The following is an 18,450-nucleotide window of genomic DNA, read 5'->3' on the forward strand; positions in this document are numbered from 1 at the left end:
ATACTGATTTACTTACCGTTTTGGTTGTTTAAAAAAGGTGTCCAAGACACCTTGATACGATTTTAAGGTCCTTTGACGTTTTGTTCTTTGCGAATTCTTTATCACATCAACAACAATGGATACTAATCGCAGAGTCGAACACGCCGGACTCCGAGAAACGAAATTTTACGGTTGATGATGACCCATCAAATTGGGGAATCAGTATAAAAAGAAATCAGAGTATGTGTTTAATTAATGAATATGATAAATTGCCATCATTCAATACAATACTAGCAGATTATAACGATAGTTTTTTTTTTTTTTTTTTTTTTTAAAGGGGGGGGGCGTACGCCCATTACGCCCTTACCTGGACCCGCCCCTGGTCCATCTATCCGTCCTTCCATCTGTCCCGTTTTCGTTTCCGCACTCTGACTTATAATAATGGAACAAATACAGCTGATTGGATATACAATGTTTGACAAATTAATTTTGCATGCACCATATTACAAAAACAGACATAAAATCAAATGTTATTTACAATTAAATACATTAAATCACTCTTATAGTACAATATTAAGTATTACGTAGAGTATGACATACATAGAACACCAGCAGCGTATCTCTCGGCTTATGTTAAATATCTACAAATATTGTTTAGTTCTTTAATATTTTGAAGAGAAGACAACTTATTAGTTTGTAAGTAGAGTGGTCACGTGTCTCGAATTATTTTCCTCTAATGACAACATATTTACAATGAAAATTAAAAAGGTCTTCAATGGAACATGTACTACATAAGTACACGTATAGTCTTAATAAGTTTGCCTTATGCAAATGTTTGAAACTCACACACAATTGTACGAACTAAAACTCGTTGACATAGTTTGAATTTGTGTAGTGAGTCTAGTTACATAAACATGTATGCCCCTGTATACTTTTTTTCGTTTCCGCACTATTACTAAGTTAGTTTGTCTCAGTCAAAGTTTATGAAACTCATGCACAATGTTACGAACCACAGTATGCAAACAGAGTTCAAATTTAGGTTGTATGTCATTTACCATTATAAATTAATCCCCTTTTTAACTTGGAAAATTGAATTGTTCATCGGGGGCGGCATTCGTGTACTCAGATCCATTCTTCTTTTATTCTTATTTGTCCTTAATTGAAAAGGAAATGTTGCTAATTTATGTACTAAGGTTATACCACGTTTCTTTTGTAATGTTTTCAGTAATATGTCAATAGTAAATAGGTATCACTAATTAAAACTCTCTTGTCATATGCACTTCCAATAAGTACCCAAATTCTAATATATACATAAGTTAGACCATTATTTTTTCGTTTGAATTGTTTTACATTTGTCATTATGGAGCTTTTATAACTTTCTAACCTGTTTAGGTTATGCTCATTGTTGAAGACTTTAAGGTGACCTAAAAGAGTTGCTAACTTCAACGTCATTTGAACACAAGAGTTGTCTCATTCGCAATCATACCACATCTTTTATTTTTAAATTCATTGATTTATATATCAGTATTCTACGTTTATATTAAATCATAAATTAAAATGTATAAATTGAGAATTTTTAAACTAATAATGGTTTTAATATTTAATTTACCCACCATGATCCAACGATTCTGTAAAAAAAACTAATTAAAAACCACATAAATTGGAATTTCCAATATTCGTCTGGATAACTTCTAGTATAAGTCGACTTTTTGCATTGAAATATTCATTTTCTTTCTTTGTCATAGACATACTGCTACCCTAAGGATAGCTGGCATCTAATGAACTAATTAAAGGAAGAAACGGTTTAACTGTATAAACATGTCCAATTCTCACAAAAAAGGGAAGCTACTGCGTGAAAAAAAATATTAAAAGAAAGTCTTTTAATTCCTACTACTCATGCATAAATGGTCAGTGCACATATACGAGGGAAAAGTAATTTTATACTTGATTGCTGGAATGCCTTTGATGGTTTGTAAGAGGATAGTATTGAATAAGTGTCATCCTAACTCACTGTCAGGAATATCTAGAGTACATTTATTTCGTATTAATGCAATTTTCCAAATGTCAAATGGCTTTCTCTACACCATTATGGGAAACTGACATTTCATCAATACCAATAGTCGTGTCATTTAATAGATTGTATAGAGACTGTTATAGCTACTTGACTATTGCACATACAAGTTTAGATCACTTCTCTCTTTTACTAAATTTTAATTGGTATATCTAAACTTTCAAAAATATTTATAATTGTAGAATCATTTGTGTTAAAAGATTCTTATCTAAACAGTTGCATGCAAGTGTTCTTTGATAAAATTTGGTACTTTATAATATAAATAAAGTAAGGAGGTTTGTTATGAATATCAATTCCAAAAGCATTCCTCGTAAATCAAAAGACGACGATGTTAACACTGTAGCCTACCGTACAAACTTCTAAAATGGGCAAAACCACACCGTTAGGTTAGCTCTAAATGGTACCGGATATTACAAGATTAGGAACGAAATTAAAAAAGAAAATGTACGGTCTGATTTATGTAAAAACAATAAGCAAAATAATCTACGGATGCTATAAATCAACGTAGATATAACAGGCTCCTGACTTTGGACAGACATATCAATAATTTGGCTTGGTTAAACATGTTTGTGAGCAGTCAATCCTATCCTAACCCGGAACAGTGGTTAAACAGCACAACGTTAAAACAAATTATAAAAATCACTGGTTGGAAAGGACTTGATTTATTGTTTTGAAATACAGATCTAATATCAACGTTTCGCTTACAAAGATGCTACCTCTCTCCGTTTTAATTTCTATATTAATAGTTTTTCAGACGCTTACGATTTTATTGTAATGATACACGCACATTTGAAGCCTGAAGTTTCGTTGAGTGAGTGTTGTCAAATCCTTGTAAACGAAGCATAATAGTATTTCAATCAGGATCTAATAGGTACGAAGCATAAGAAACACAAAGTACTTAATCAGAGACGATATGACTTTTCTTCAGATATACAATTAATATAAAAATATATGGTATAATTACCAATGAGACAGCTCTCCACAAGAGACCAAATGACACAGACATTAACAACTATAGGTCACCGTACGGCCTTCGACAATGATCAAAGCCCATACTTCATAGTCTTTTTCATTAAATACTGTACTTAGTAAAGACTCTAATTATATAATTTTTCTGAGTTGCACTATAGATGATTTATATACGGCCAAAGTTGACTTTTTAATTTGGCCGAGTTGACTGATTAACGGTCCAAGTTGTCTCCGGGCCATGTGGCCTATCTTATCATACCTTCATCTTTTGAGAAGATTTTTTACGAGAATGTATATCTTACAAGTCACATATGTGCGCCTACATGTTCAAATTTCTCTATATTTCATCATTTTTTCAATAGGCCTACTGACAAAAAATGAAACGCATACAGACAAAAGTCACCATAATTTTCTTCACTTGAAAACAACAAAAAGGTAAATAAATAAAACGTTTGCCGGAAAATTGGACCGATATAAAAGCAACTTAAATTCGAATTCGTAAACTCAAACGAACATAAAATATTAATCAATAACCACAAACTCTTACATGGGAGACGCCACTTGCAGAGACAAGCGCACATTTTATTATAAATATATAAATATGAGTATAATATTGTTGAAAGTTCATATAAATATATGCTATTAAGTAGCTTGTACTGGTTTTCCCATACTTGTGGTCCACAAATCTGAAAATAAATAATATGATTAATGATATCATTTATTTTGCAAAATGCTACTGTACACTTTGACTACAATGGCTCGAATGACTTTAAACCACCTGAGTTCACTCGTGCATGAACTCAATATCCCAATCGAACCGACCTTACAATAATTAACCAAAACATGTGTTAACTATAAACAAACAACATTTTACATGTTCGATTTTGTACAACTTTGATAAATACATTGCTTATTGGTACCAAATATATATATATACATTCGTAGCTCTCAGTGACTAATACATTTAAGCTTTTACGGTGTTTCTTATTTCCCTGATAAATAAAATGATAAATCTCAAATTTGTATTATCCTGTTCTGTTTTTAATTAGGCAGCAACCATTTGATTTTCTGGGGGGGGGGGGGGGCTATGGTTTTTTTTTCTGTGCAAACTTTTTTTTTCGCCTTCGGCGAAGAACAATCTATTTTTTTAGCGACAAACCGAAAACAATTTTTTTCTTTCAATTTTAGCATTACATATAGTGGCAGCTGAGGGTGAAACAAACAATTTTTTTTTCTCAGGGTCCAAAACAAATTATTTTTTTCACCAAAACCTGGAAACAAACTTTTTTTTCCAAAAAAAACCATAGCCCCCCCAGAAAATCAAATGGTTGCTGCCTTACCCCATTATAATTCCTATATGCAATGCTATTCTGAATGATTTAGTTTATCAACGGGAATCTTATTACAAATGCTGTTATTTGTATTAGTACTATGATCATAGTCGACATTTATATATAAATAAATGCAAAGCCACATGTGTTGGTCTACTTCCTAAAACATACATGTATGCATGTACGCAATTTAACCCTCTTTTCACTTGGACTGAATTAGTTTTGGGTCTATATTCTTTTCCACAGAAAAAATACAAATTCTGCTGTTTGTTTTAATTATGTGAAATGCAAAAACCTCAAAGATATCTAATTAAGATGCTGGATTTTTTTTTAATTTGCACGTTTTTGTTGATGATAAACGTAAAAAAAACTATGCTTTCTTCCAAAAATACACATCAGAATTTAATTCTATATTTCAAGTATGCTTTTTTGTCCCCTGATGCATTCTTTCATTGTTTCAAAATTTTTGACATTAACTATAATTCATTTTTGCAGCCGTACACCAAAATGTAATAAACGATATAAGTGGTGCTTGAAATATTGCTCTTCTATTTTGCAAATTTTATTTTTCTGATTCTTGAAAAAAAAATCCAAAAATGTACGAGTTTGCTTGAAATTTTAGTGTCTTTCACATTTTTATGCACGCAAGAAAGCATCGAGTTGGGAACGTTTTTTGTTTGTAAAGGCGGTAAAATTTTCTATTTTTACCTTTGTAGTTGTAAATAAATTAATAATGCATGCGCAAGTCTTTTTCAATCCAAAACTAGTTATATAATCATTTGTATTTTAGTATCTCCATGCTTGGCATGGGTATTTGTATGACACATCAAAGTAGATCAAAGGTAAAAGGTTTTAGATGAAAAAATATTTGTACTGAAATAAGCGATCCTTTTTATTGAAAGCCATTACACAGACATGCATTTGATTTTTATGAAAATAATAAATAAGTTTTTTTCCTGAAGTATTATCGTTTCAATCAGTTCAGAGAGTTGTTTTTAGCATCTGAAGCGCTTTTCTGGATCTACCTTATTCGTCAGGAACGCTCATATCCATTATGCAATATAAAGTGTTGTTTTAAATCAACAAAATAAGTGAAAAATTCAAAACTAAAAGTCCCCTATCAAAATGCAAAATCAAATTAAAGCTCAAACACATCGAAACGAATGAAAAACAACTGTCATATTTCTAACTTGGGTACATGGTACAGACATTTCCCTTTGTAGAATTTGTATTAAATGTATCAAACTAGGTTTTATAGCTATCTGGACCTATCATGCGCTTGTGTGATAGTCACATCATAATAACCACGATTTGTGAACAAAACAAACAGACGTAATAGGTAAAAATGTCAAAATTGGGGTACAACAGCCAACACTGTAATAATACATATAAACGACGAGTAGCAATTGAGGTGATTGAAATTGATATTTCACGAACTGTGCTATAAAAATTAAGCTTGTATTACATGTATAACATTCGAACAGAAGGTATTTAGTTTTTACGTAATTATTTTTTGCTTCATGCTATTTACAGAATAATGAGAGAATTGTACAACTTTTTAAAAGGCTGATGGGTTATAAAAACAAAGACTTTGAATTGAAAATCAATTATTTAAAAAATCATCGGTTTATGGTCAGAACTGTGCAATTTTTTGGCCAAAAATCCACATATATTTTTTACCCCACTGCACTAAAGTTAACTTGACTTATCATGCTCCCGATTAGTGGCGGTTTGGAACAAACAAAGAGAATGCAACCATTTTTAAAAAAATATAATATTGTTAGTTGTGTTATAGGTAAACTTATCTAACGCATCTATTATATTCATCAACACGACGATATAGAATGTTATTCAATGAGTTTTAAGTAAACATGTCGAATACCCAATAGATTTAAATAACTTTGCGAAAATCAAATTGTATACAGTCATGGATATTGTTGATGCATCTTTTCTATTTTAAAGCTGTTTTGCGCATATACAAATGTAATTTGATCTTGTTTGATATCTTTTTGTTCCAAGTATGTGTTTGCACTGCTACAAGTATTGAATTCAAACTAATTTCTGACGTAATTTAGTAGTACTTCAAAGCCATGATTGATGACGTCGGACAAGAAATACCAAAATATTGATTCGAGACGCAGTCACTGTTTCGGAGAAAACAATACAACAAATAAAATGTTTTTCTTTATTTATTTATCACAGTCTTTGAGTCCGTATAATGTTAAAGAGATCTAGCCTATTTCTTTTAAGTTGTATTACAAAACGTGACAATAAATATTCCCTTTTGCAATATTTCATTTTAAATATATACAAAAGGATGATCTATACATTTTGTGATTCCGATTGATTCCGTGCTGGTGGATGATCGAGAGATAAAATAACCATTAACCTTTCCATACATCAAAGTCCATAGAACTCATAGCTTTGTAATTGATATATGCTGAGCTATAGAAATATTCCGCCCGTCCTCTTGTTAAATTAGTGTTGCTTTCAGGACAATCAACTGTTTACATTGCAGAAACCGTGGTCTTATCAAACTCTAAAGAGAAATATGACACTTTGGGTTCCTTTCTATCAATTGCAGGATAGTGTTATTGTTCTAATAAACACAATAAGGTGAAAACCGATCAACGTTGACTGTACATAATTTCGCAAAACTAAATAGCAGGTTTTTTTCTCTTTCTTCTTCATGATTAGAATAGATTGATTATTGCATCGCAGGTATAATCAATAAATTCTAGTTTCTTCTAATACAGTTGTATAACTGTATTTTTTTTAGTCTCGTAAAATAATTATAACCTTGAAATTGTCAGATAATAGTAAGTTGCAGTCAGCATGATCTGTGAGTGGACATACTTGACCCTTAGTCCTGACAATATCTTCATGATTTTCTTACGTCCGTGCCAACCACAATATCTAAGTCCACTGGTTTACATGGACGAAAAAAGTCATTTTCTTCTCAATACATGAAGTATGCAAACACCCTTCTCAAATCATGTAAACAATTACATGTACATGTAGGTATGCAATCCTTTCCGACGTTTCCTTTAAAGTACTGAAGTAGTAGTGCTTATGCGCTAGTTCATCATCATCTGGACTGCACGATCGGAGAATAAAAAGGCCATTAAGTAAATTAGATTTTTTAAAAGTTCACTGCAAATCATTAAAATGCCACAAATTTGATCGGGGAGACCAAAATGAAAGAAAGCGGGCACTATGAAGTAAGATATGAATAAATAATTGTCTACAATACAAGTGTTTTTTTTTCAATTTTAATGATGTTGAATGCATTTTACATTTTGGTTTTGGAGAGCTTATAACTATAGAGCATAACACGCAGGATTTAGGACTAACATAAAACTAACATTCCTTTAAATAAGTAATGCACCAAATCTGGCGTAAAGTTCGAAGATATACTACACTTTTTTTCGCTATTGGTAACATTCTGCATGACTAGGCAAACTTGAAAATATGACAGTCATCAGATACTTCATTTCTTGGTTCTTCATCAGCAAGCATCTTCTCCAATTTGGTGTGTACTAACTCGAGAATTCATTTTTGAATAGGATTAATACTATGATGCGTGTCATTCCGATAAACTTTATCTATGCCTTCATTAGTCTTGTCTGTTACTCTATCTTCTATATGTATGTCCTCACAATATGTACAAAAAGGTCATAAATTCCTAGTATGTTATATGTAAATACATATTCATGGATCTACAATCTGTCGATACCTGTAACTTGGCATTGCACAAGGTCATGTTTTTCTCTGGCTGTTTATGACGTCTTTACACTAAATCCATTGGATGTTGGATGTGTACGGATTGATAGTTTAGTCTTAGTTGCATGATTTTTTTATTAGTTGTTAGTGGCTTTGAACTAGCTGTCAGATAACTGCGAGTACTCTCAGATCTGTTCATTGTGTCTTTTTGTGTCGGGATGTATAAGTACCGGGCCACGTCCACTTGTATTTTTGTCCATCTGATGAGTTAAGCCTTTTTCAACTGATTTTTATAGTTCGTTCTTATGTTGTACTGTTATACCACTGTCCCAGGTTAGGGGGAGGGTTGGGATCCCGCTAACATGTTTAACCCCGCCACATTATGTATGTGCCTGTCCAGTGGCGGATCCAGGGGGGGTTCCGGGGGTGCGCACCCCCCCTTTATTTTTGCCGATCAATGCATTTGTATCGGGACATATGTTTTGCACCCCCCTGCACCCCCCTTTGCCCTGGGTTAGCACCCCCCCTTTCGAAAATTCCTGCATCCGCCCCTGCTGTCCCAAGTCAGGAGCCTGTAATTCAGTGGCTGCCGTTTGTGTATGTGTCACATATTTGTTTTTCGTTCATTTTTTTACATAAACAAGGCCGTTAGTTTTCTCGTTTGAATTGTTTTACATTGTCTTATCGGGGCCTTTTATAGCTCACTATGCGGTATGGGCTTTGCTCATTGATGAAGGCCGTACGGTGACCTATAGTTGTTAATGTCGGTGTCATTTTGGTCTTTTGTGGATAGTTGTCTCATTGGCAATCATACCACATCTTCTTTTTTATACGTATGAAATCAATTAAAACAACTTGTGTCATTCATGTCGTTAAATGAAGATTTGATATATTATAATAAATTAAAGTCTTTAGCATATCGTGGTTAAATGTTGCACGTTTAAAACCAGTAAAATAATATGCGCTTGGTTTTGAAAATTGTTATTCCTATCTAAAACTATTTTCCGATGTATTAGCTGCGTAAATGATATTGACAAATCTAACTGTTTCTACAAAAAAACGAAATATTGAACATTTTGGATCAAATCGAAAACCAGGGTAAACATTATTTTCAAAAGGAAAGGAATGACTATCCTTTTCCATTAGTAGACATATCACCCGTCAAACCAACTAAATTTGATGATCATTCAAAACGAGGAAAGCAATATGGATACGACACATGGAACATATTTATGGTCATCTATTTAACCAAGTCAGGATGGCGTCTGTAAAACTTTCGAAAACATTACTTAAACTTTACCATTAAGAGCCATTTGTAAGTCCGTAAAAGTGTTTATGCTGGGATTCTAAGTGGTTGTCGGTGCATTATTCATTTATAGAGTCTTTTTACACACAAACAACACCATGCTTTTGTCTTCGTTATGGTATGATACATGTTCATTTTACATACATTAATGTTCAGAGTTGTTGAATAGTGTTTAAGTAATATAAGGCTGCGTTCACACGTAATTCGAATTTGATTCGCATTAACTAATTTGAATTAGTTTAAGGATGTACTTAGGTGAGGTTGTGGAATTTGTGTCAAATGTTCGGACTCCTTGGTGTTTTTCCATACAATACAATGTAAAATATTTTGCCCCATAACACCCATTTATTTTTTCATATCTATACTATTAAACGAGAAGACCTCATTTTGTGTGTCGCTTCTCTTCTCTTCCTTCCAAAATAAATTAATCATCATGCCTTTGTGTTCTTCAGGTAACATGCATAGTCGCATTTGTCATCCATTCTTATGATTATTCAGATTGAGTTATTTTGGGAGAAAAACGACAAAATATGTGTCCGGATATTGTTTCCGTTATCAGACTGACTTTTAGTCATAGATAAGACTTCCGATTTTAAACATGCACAAGAACAACCAATCGTATGATAGATTACAAAAATGAAAAATAAATAAGCCAATCTGAGCGTTCTCCAAATCATGGTTTTTAGATCGCAAGAACCACAACTATTATACCTCCTTGGAGACAATTATTTTTCACGTTTATTCACATGTAAACTACGATTATACTCCTATAATATACAGAGACTCTCTGTATTCTGTCTACTTTTTTCTGAAATATTTACTGTCTAAGTTTTCATACCAGTTGCATATATATTGAAGTAAGTAAAACATGTGGAAACAAGAATGTGTCCATAGTATACGGATGCCACATCAGCACTATCATTTTCTATGTTTAGTGGACCGTGAAATGGGGTAAAATCTCCAATTTGGCATTAAAATTAGAAAGATCATATCATAGGCAACTTATTTACTAAGTTTCGAGTTGGTTCAAATTCATCAAAAACTACCTTAACAAAAACTTTAACCTGAAGCGGGACAGACGGACGAACGAACGAACGGATGAACAGACTAGAAAATATACTTCCCATAAATGGGGCATAAAAATGTATTGTTGTAAGTAAAAACTTTAACCTGAAGCCGGACAGGAAGACGGACAAACGAACAAACGGACGAACAGACTAGAAAACATAATTCCCATAAATGGGAAATAAAAATTTATTGTTGAAAGTGAAAGTAGTGATTTGGCCAAAATAAAAGTAGGGTAGAGATAAGAGGGAGGCAGGACTTATTCGGGACGTCGGGATCGGGTGTTTTTAAGCTCGGGATTTCGGGATTGATCTTTATGGGATGCGGGAATATTTTTTTTTTTAATTTTTGGATGTCGGGATATGAATTTCGTTCAAATACGCACCTCGGGATTTCATGTTTTTAAGCCCGGGATTTCGGGATCAGGACCGCTCAGACCACCCCACAAATGAGCCTTACTGAGTCATTTATACGAGATTCAAATCCTACTATAGGCATGTTAATAGGGCTCTCAAAAGGAACAGCACTGATGAATTGTCCTAGAAGCATATTTTATTAGAATAATTATGGTTTATAAGCGGTTTCGATTATTTCATGTTTGAAGCGGTGCAAATTTTTAATTTAATTGGACTTTTACCAACAAATGCATTGTAGCAAAAGGGAAAAAATAATTGTGGTATAAGGCCAGAAACATGAAAATAATTGAATTTAACAGAAAGGAAACACATAATGGACTTTGAAAAAAAGGGAGAGGGCTTTTCATACCTTAAATGATATTTTCCAGTCATCATATCTTTCACAAAAAATCATCCTACAACAATTTACAAGCTGTACATGCCAGCGATTTCGCGGGTGTGTTCTAGTAAGACTTAATAGCTCATGAAAGGTCATTTACCAAAATTTTAGAAGATTCTTGATTTTCTTTCTTTGGTTTTGAGTCCCAAATAATACCAATGCAAATATAAGGTAAAAATCTGAGTCAGCCTTTTCCCGCCATATTTTAAATCTCAAATATCTCGAAAAGGAGGTCCATGACCTATCAATATTTTTAGCTTATCTTTATCCCTAATTGATGCTCTACCAGCTTATAGTATCAATTTTAATTTCTTAATTTCTTAGTTTTTACCTAACCTCACTTTTATAGTACATCCTTAATTCGCATTTGAAACGTTTTACGTCCAAACGTAAATTATAATTCGAATTGCAATGCGCGTCAAATTTGCTTTAAATACTGTCCGAACGACGTTAACTTTAATTCGTATTAACTGTCCGGATTGTATGTTATTACCGGCGAAAAACAGAATACCCGAATCAATAGCAATGGATGCCAGATTTTCAAAAATATTATGATACTACTTGCTCTTTCTTTCTGTTGGTTTTGTTACATTTTAGAGCATAAAAAAGTAAAATCACAAAAAATACTAAACCCCAAGGAAAATTCAAAACGGAAATTCCCTTATCAAAAACTCAAACTCATGAACCGGACAACAACTGGCATATTCCTGACTATTTAAATTGATAACTTCGTTCTATTTGAAATAACCGTACTTTTCTATATTTTTCATTATTATCTGTGCAAGGCTTAAGAAAAAGTAGTGATGCAAGGTTTGGCTTGCGTCATGTGTTATCATATAACGTTCAAGGAGCAAATCCATTAAAATGTGAAAGTTTTCAGAGTAGATTTGAAATACACAATACATGTAGTTCAATTAAATACTATAAAATAACCAATATATGTCGGATTGCATATTTCACTGGCCTATTGCAGTTACTAGAAGCTCTGAAAATATTTCCCTAAAACACTTAAATATTTCAAAATGAACAAAAACTTCTAGAGAATAGTTCTAGTAATTCTATCATTTGTTGCTCAAAATATCCAATAAATTTACAATTTAACACAATTGTCGCATAATTAAGATTTGTAATTTTTCTTCGCTATTCTTTAGTAGCTTGCATGTTTATGAGTTCATCTAGCTCTCTTTAAAGAGAACAACAGAGGAACCACTGAAACTACAGTTTTGTTATTAACTCGTGATTGAATAGATCATTCATTCATTGATTTTAAACATAAAATTGAGTAAAATTGAGAATGGAAATGGGGAATGTGCCAAAGAGACAATAACCCGACCAAAAATAGTATTTTTAACACAACATGCACGTCACGAAACTGTATGTTCTCTACAAAAAGAAAAGAAATGCATACGTATTTGTTTTTCTTCTCAAACTCACTGTACAAACAGAAATGAATGATGAAATTGAAAAGCTGAATTTTTGAATGTTGTTAACCATCTGTATAAAATGACATTGCGAAGCATATGATTTATGGAACAGTACTAACAATGCAAAATCCATACAGAAAACCCGTAAAAGGTTTCGCTTACTAGGCAGAATATTTGCAGACTAATATACAATATACAAGTTTTTCAATTAGACTTTTCACAAAATGTCAATGCAATGTGGGCTTCAACTTGTTTCAATTAACATGCTTACATGTAACTGGTAAGAAAATGATTGTATGACATATTCATTTTTCGAAATAGATAAAAAGTTTTATATTCATAGTAATAAGGGCCATTTCCCAATCACATTACATTACATCTAGTTCCAACATTAAAATTGCTCTCAGTTAGTATCTAATATATTTGGCGCCATGTAAATTATATTTAAATAAAACAGCACGAAAAAGGGTAAATGCACAGAGCTTCTATTGTAAAAGTGTCACTTATAATTTTTAATCGTGTTCATAAGTTTGTGTTGTTAATTCGTAACTCAAAATGTTGTTAAAAGCTCTCATCAATTTCTAGAGAAAATTCAAACGATATTTCTTCACGCTATACAAACAAATACAATACAGAAGTTGACTATTTAAAATTCTGGATAACGTGGGTTCTCGTATAACCTGCTAGTAAAATAATATTGCCATGCAATAAGATTTAATACATCGCCTACCATTTTGAAAATTAAACACCGTGTTTTATAACCTAATAATACTAAATATTCTTATTTATATTCACAAGTCATTTCTCCTTGGCAGTTTTAAAAGCAACACTTATTTTCAGCATCAACAATTTACAAAATTCCAATTTCTGCAATATCTTTAATTTGAAGTACAAAGCTTTTCAAAGTTAATTTCCAATTATCAAAGGAAGTCTTAGCCTTCTATCATAATATTTGACAGTCATTCAATTCACCAATTAAACTTCTTTAGGCTTGGTTTGGCACTTACACATTTAACAAGATTGGAAACAGTTTTACAGTAAAATAATTTGTTTCTTTCATATGCACTTGAAGGAAGTCTGTTGATTGAGATTTTAAACACGAAATTTTTTACTCGAACTAGTCTATTGAATTGCGCATTATATGTTTAGATTTCTTAAGCACACTATGTTTTGGTTCTTAATGTTAAAGAGTAAATTGTATCATTATTTGAATTCAATTCTTTAGATAGAGAATTTCTTGACGCGCTTTGCAGATGAGATAAATTGTTGTAAAACTATTACGTACTCCGATATTACGTATAAAGGGTTGTAAGGGTACATGTAGATGACGTTTAATGACGACAGTCAACGTTCTATAAAATTTAATGTAAATTGTGATTTTCTTTTTAAGTTTCGTGAGCGATGTCATTGTACTATGTAAATCAGTTGTATGGTTCTTTGTTTTGCTTAATCTTTAGTTCCTGCATGTGTAGTGTTTCGAAGACTTGATGTTTATCGTGAAACTATTACGTACTCAGATATTACGTATAAAGGGTTGTTAGGGTACATGTAGATGACCTTAAATGATGACAGTCAACGTTCTATAATTGTAAATTGTGATTTTCTTTTTAAGTTTCGTGAACGATGTCATTGTACTATGTAAATCAGTTGTATGGTTCTTTGTTTTGCTTAATCTGCAGTTCCTGCATGTGTAGTGTTTCGAAGACTTGATGATTTCTTTCTTTTTGTATTGTCTAAAATTGTTTGCTTGACCCTTGGTATCTCTCTAATATATTTTATATTTCTTATATACAACAGATCATTTATCTGTAAATAATTTCATCAAGTGACTGTTTCTCGAGAACCCGTTTAGTTAAATTGGCTAACAACATTCGCGCGTCATTTAAAACCTAACCATCAGATTACATTCTTGATGACACGTGTATTCATAAAAATCACAAAAAAGTGCTCGGTTTAATAAAAGAAAAACTTGATCAAATTTTTATGCTCTTATTAACATAAAAACGTAACTTGAATGCTTTTATATTATATTTGTGTGTAAACGTGTTGATCGTGAACACATTTTATGAAGGTTTTTTTGTTCATTGTTATCAATATACTGGAATTCAAAGCGACTGTTATTAAAGTGAGAGATTTAGCTAGCTTTAAAACCAGGCTTAGGAAAATGCCTGTACAATGTCAGAAATATGACAATTGTTATCTGTTATTTGTTTGATGTTTTTTGAGCATTTGACACTGCCATTTGATTATGACCTTTCCGATTTGAATTTTCCTCGAAATTCGGTGTTTTTATTATTTCACTTTTTATCGGAGTATTTTTTGTTGTTTAAAGAATTTGATGTTATTATTTTATAAATGTATGTACTAAATACTATTTACCAATGCACTATTTTATTTCATAATAGAAAACATTTGCCGTTAAAAAATATCAGAAATATAACAGAGGAGAACTCATAAGTATAGAGCAATTATTTTTATGTCATGAGTTACAAATTCAAGCCTTAAATATTATTATGATGTCTACATGTACCTGCAAATAACTTTGTTTAAAATTAGCTCCATCAGCGTAAATTTACTTTAAAATGTCATCAAAATTAGTTTTTATTTATATTACTTTTTGTTTGCAGAATAATACCTTGAAAAAAATGTAGCTGAACTATGGCAGATCTTTTACTGCTTTTGAACAGTACTTATAACGAATGACCTTGGAATAATGCATCCATCTTGAAAGGGTTAGTAATTTTAAAGAGTTATTAAATTTAATTTTACAAAAATGAACATTCCTTTTGTAAAGCTAGGTATTAACACATTGCCATATTAATTTTGGGTACGTACAAGCTGCATGTTGAAGACAGGTGAATGTTATTTTAATTTATTTTGTATAAAGCCAATACGTACACCAAACGTTTGACAATAAATGTCCACTTCTAACCTTTTCAATTGGTGACTTCAATCACCAAAGCTTGCAACCAAGCATTACTAATCGTGTTCTTAAAATTATAAATTTACAACCTTCTTAATAACGAATAAAGTGCACTTTAAATGGTTACAGATTTACATTTATATACTATTGTATCAGAATTCAAATATTAAGTTTCAAACATCAATAATGAGAGATTAATTTAAAAAAAACTCTCATGGCATCACATGTATGTTGGAGCTGTTTCCTGCTGATATTACCACTTTTAATCCAAATGCTTGTTGACTACAAGGCGTTATTTCAAGTCATACAGCCAGGAATTGGCATGAAATAATTTTGATTTTGATATTTTTTAATTTTAAGTTGGTCAAAGAAGTTTAATTTGTTAAAATCCAATATTAATATCCTAAATTACATGTATTCCTTAACTGTTATTTCAGTTGGCGCCATTTTGGTCTTTTGGCTGGTTCATTTCACATTAACTTTTAATGCTTTCGGATTTCAAATATTTGATTTCGAGCATCACTAGTCAAAAATTACATTAATTAGAAAAAAAGAAATAAATGTGTCTCTAAATTCCTGTTCATGAATAAAGTTAGACTTTTACATAATTGAACTTAGCTATATATAGTGTTCGGATTTCAAAATAAGACGAGACGTTTTTCTCATGAACAGAGTGACACCCCATTCATCACTAACATTTACAGATCGAAGATCGTTAAGCAAAAATCTCCACATCGTGGTTTACATGTATTGCCCCAAAATATCAAAATACATAGAGCTAAAAATGTACTTTATGGTTTGATAAGATATTAATATAATGCTATAAACTTAGTAGTTTTAGATATGTTCTCATTTTAATATTTAATATGTTATATAAATCATGGCCACAACTTCAATGACCTATATCCTTACAACCAGCCCACATAACAAATATAATTTATTATTGTATCAAAAGATATTAAGAAATAAGCTATATATCAACAAAACATAACCACTTGAGCAATAATTAAGATCAAGCTGTATTAAAAATATCAGCCGTTGTAAATTTCATTCAAGCGTAACAGCTTGTAATTCATTTGTAGCATAACGTGCGTTTTGGCGAACTAGATTATAAGCCTTGATTAGTTGGGTTTTTTTAAAATGATTTTAATTCGTATGGATTGGTCAATGTCTGCGATAGTTGTGTGACTTTTTAAGTTTGACGTTATTTGATCTGGTTTTTTCCTATTACACCCACAGCTAACAGCCTAGCTACCTGTCTTGTTTGATTACAATTCCACACATTTGTTTTCAAATTAAAGAATATTATATCAAATACTAATTCTAATGCAATAAGTTCGTTTATAATTTTCATTGGACGTTGACTAATATTTTGAGAGGTTAGATTCCACGTTCTACCAGTCCGTAACTAAGTAGCCACCATTTTGAATTCCGATTTTTGTGGTGTATGTAATTTCTCAAAAAATATACAAGATAGTCTCATTTTGAGCCTCAAAGTCTTCTTTTTAGCTCACCTGGTCCAAAGGGCCAAGTGAGCTTTTCCCATCACTTTGCGTCCGTCGTCGTCCGTCGTCGTTAACTTTTACAAAATCTTCTCCTCTGAAACTACTCGGCCAAATTAAACCAAACTTGGCCACAATCATTATTGAGGTATCTAGTTTAACAAATGTGTCCAGTGACCCGGCCAACCAACCACGATGGCTGCCATGGCTAAAAATAGAACATAAGGGTAAAAGGCAGTTTTTGGCTTATAACTCAAAAACCAAAGCATTTAGAGCAAATCTGACAAGGAGTAAAATTGTTTGTTAGGTCAAGATTTATCGGTCCTGAAATTTTCAGATGAATCGGACAACCAGTTGTTGGGTTACTGCCCCTGAATTGGTATTTTTAAGGAAATTTTGCAGTTTTTGGTTATTATCTTGAATATTATTATAGATAAAGATAAACTGTAAGCAGCAATAATGTTCAGGAAAGTAAGATCTACAAATAAGTCAACATGACCAAAATTGTCAGTTGACCCCTTAAGGAGTTATTGCCGTTTATAGTCAATTTTCAACCATTTTCAAAAAATTTAGTATTCTTTTCAAAAAATCTTCTCCTCTGAAACCACTTTACCAAATTTAACCAAACCTGACCACAATCATCATTGGGGTATCTGGTTTAAAAAATGTGTGGCGTGACCCGGCCAACCAACCAAGATTACCACCATGGCTAACATAGTACATAGGGGTGAAATGTAGATTTTGGCTTATATCTCTGAAACCAAAGCATTTAGAGCAAATCTGACGCGGCGTAAAATTGTCTATTAGGTCAAGATCGATCTGCAGTGAAATTTTCAGGCAAATCAGACAACCAGTTTTTGAGTTGCTGTCCCTTAATTAGTAATTTTAAGGAAATTTTGCAGATTTTTGTTATTATCTTGAAGGTTATTATAGATAGAGATAAACTGTAAACAGCAATAATGTTCAGCAAAATAAGATCTACAAATAAATCTCATGACCGAAACAGTCAATTGACCCCTTAAGGAGTTATTGCCATTTATAGTCAATTTTTAACAATTTTCATAAATTTTTTAAATTTTTAGAAAATATTTTCAACTGTAATTACTTGGCCAAGTTCATTATACATAGAGATAATTGTAGCAACAAGAATGTCCAGTAAAAAAAAGATCTACAAACACATCATCACCAAAACACAATTTTTTCATGAATTTATCTGTGTCCATTGTTTAGTATGCACATAGACCAAGGTGAGCGACACAGGCTCTTTAGAGACTCTAGTTGTCTATATTGAACCAATTCTCCGCTCCGCGTAGCTGGTTAAACTCAATTTGCGACACTATAATCTACATTTTACGAAGGCCA

General features: G+C 32.1%; 1 protein-coding gene across 4 annotated transcripts in view; it reads left to right on the top strand.

The window, feature by feature from the left end:
- The window catches only part of LOC139512554 (muscarinic acetylcholine receptor gar-2-like), a 101,930-nt gene that overhangs the window by 39,932 nt on the left and 43,548 nt on the right, over positions 1 to 18,450 (top strand). For all 4 annotated transcript variants that reach the window (XR_011662306.1, XR_011662307.1, XM_071300242.1 and 1 more), the window contains exon 3: positions 15,291 to 15,395. The gene's annotated coding sequence lies outside the window, so the exon portion shown is untranslated. The remainder of the gene's footprint in view (positions 1 to 15,290; positions 15,396 to 18,450) is intronic.

The sequence above is a fragment of the Mytilus edulis genome, chromosome 2 (genome assembly GCF_963676685.1).
Source record: "Mytilus edulis chromosome 2, xbMytEdul2.2, whole genome shotgun sequence".
Classification (NCBI taxonomy): domain Eukaryota; kingdom Metazoa; phylum Mollusca; class Bivalvia; order Mytilida; family Mytilidae; genus Mytilus; species Mytilus edulis.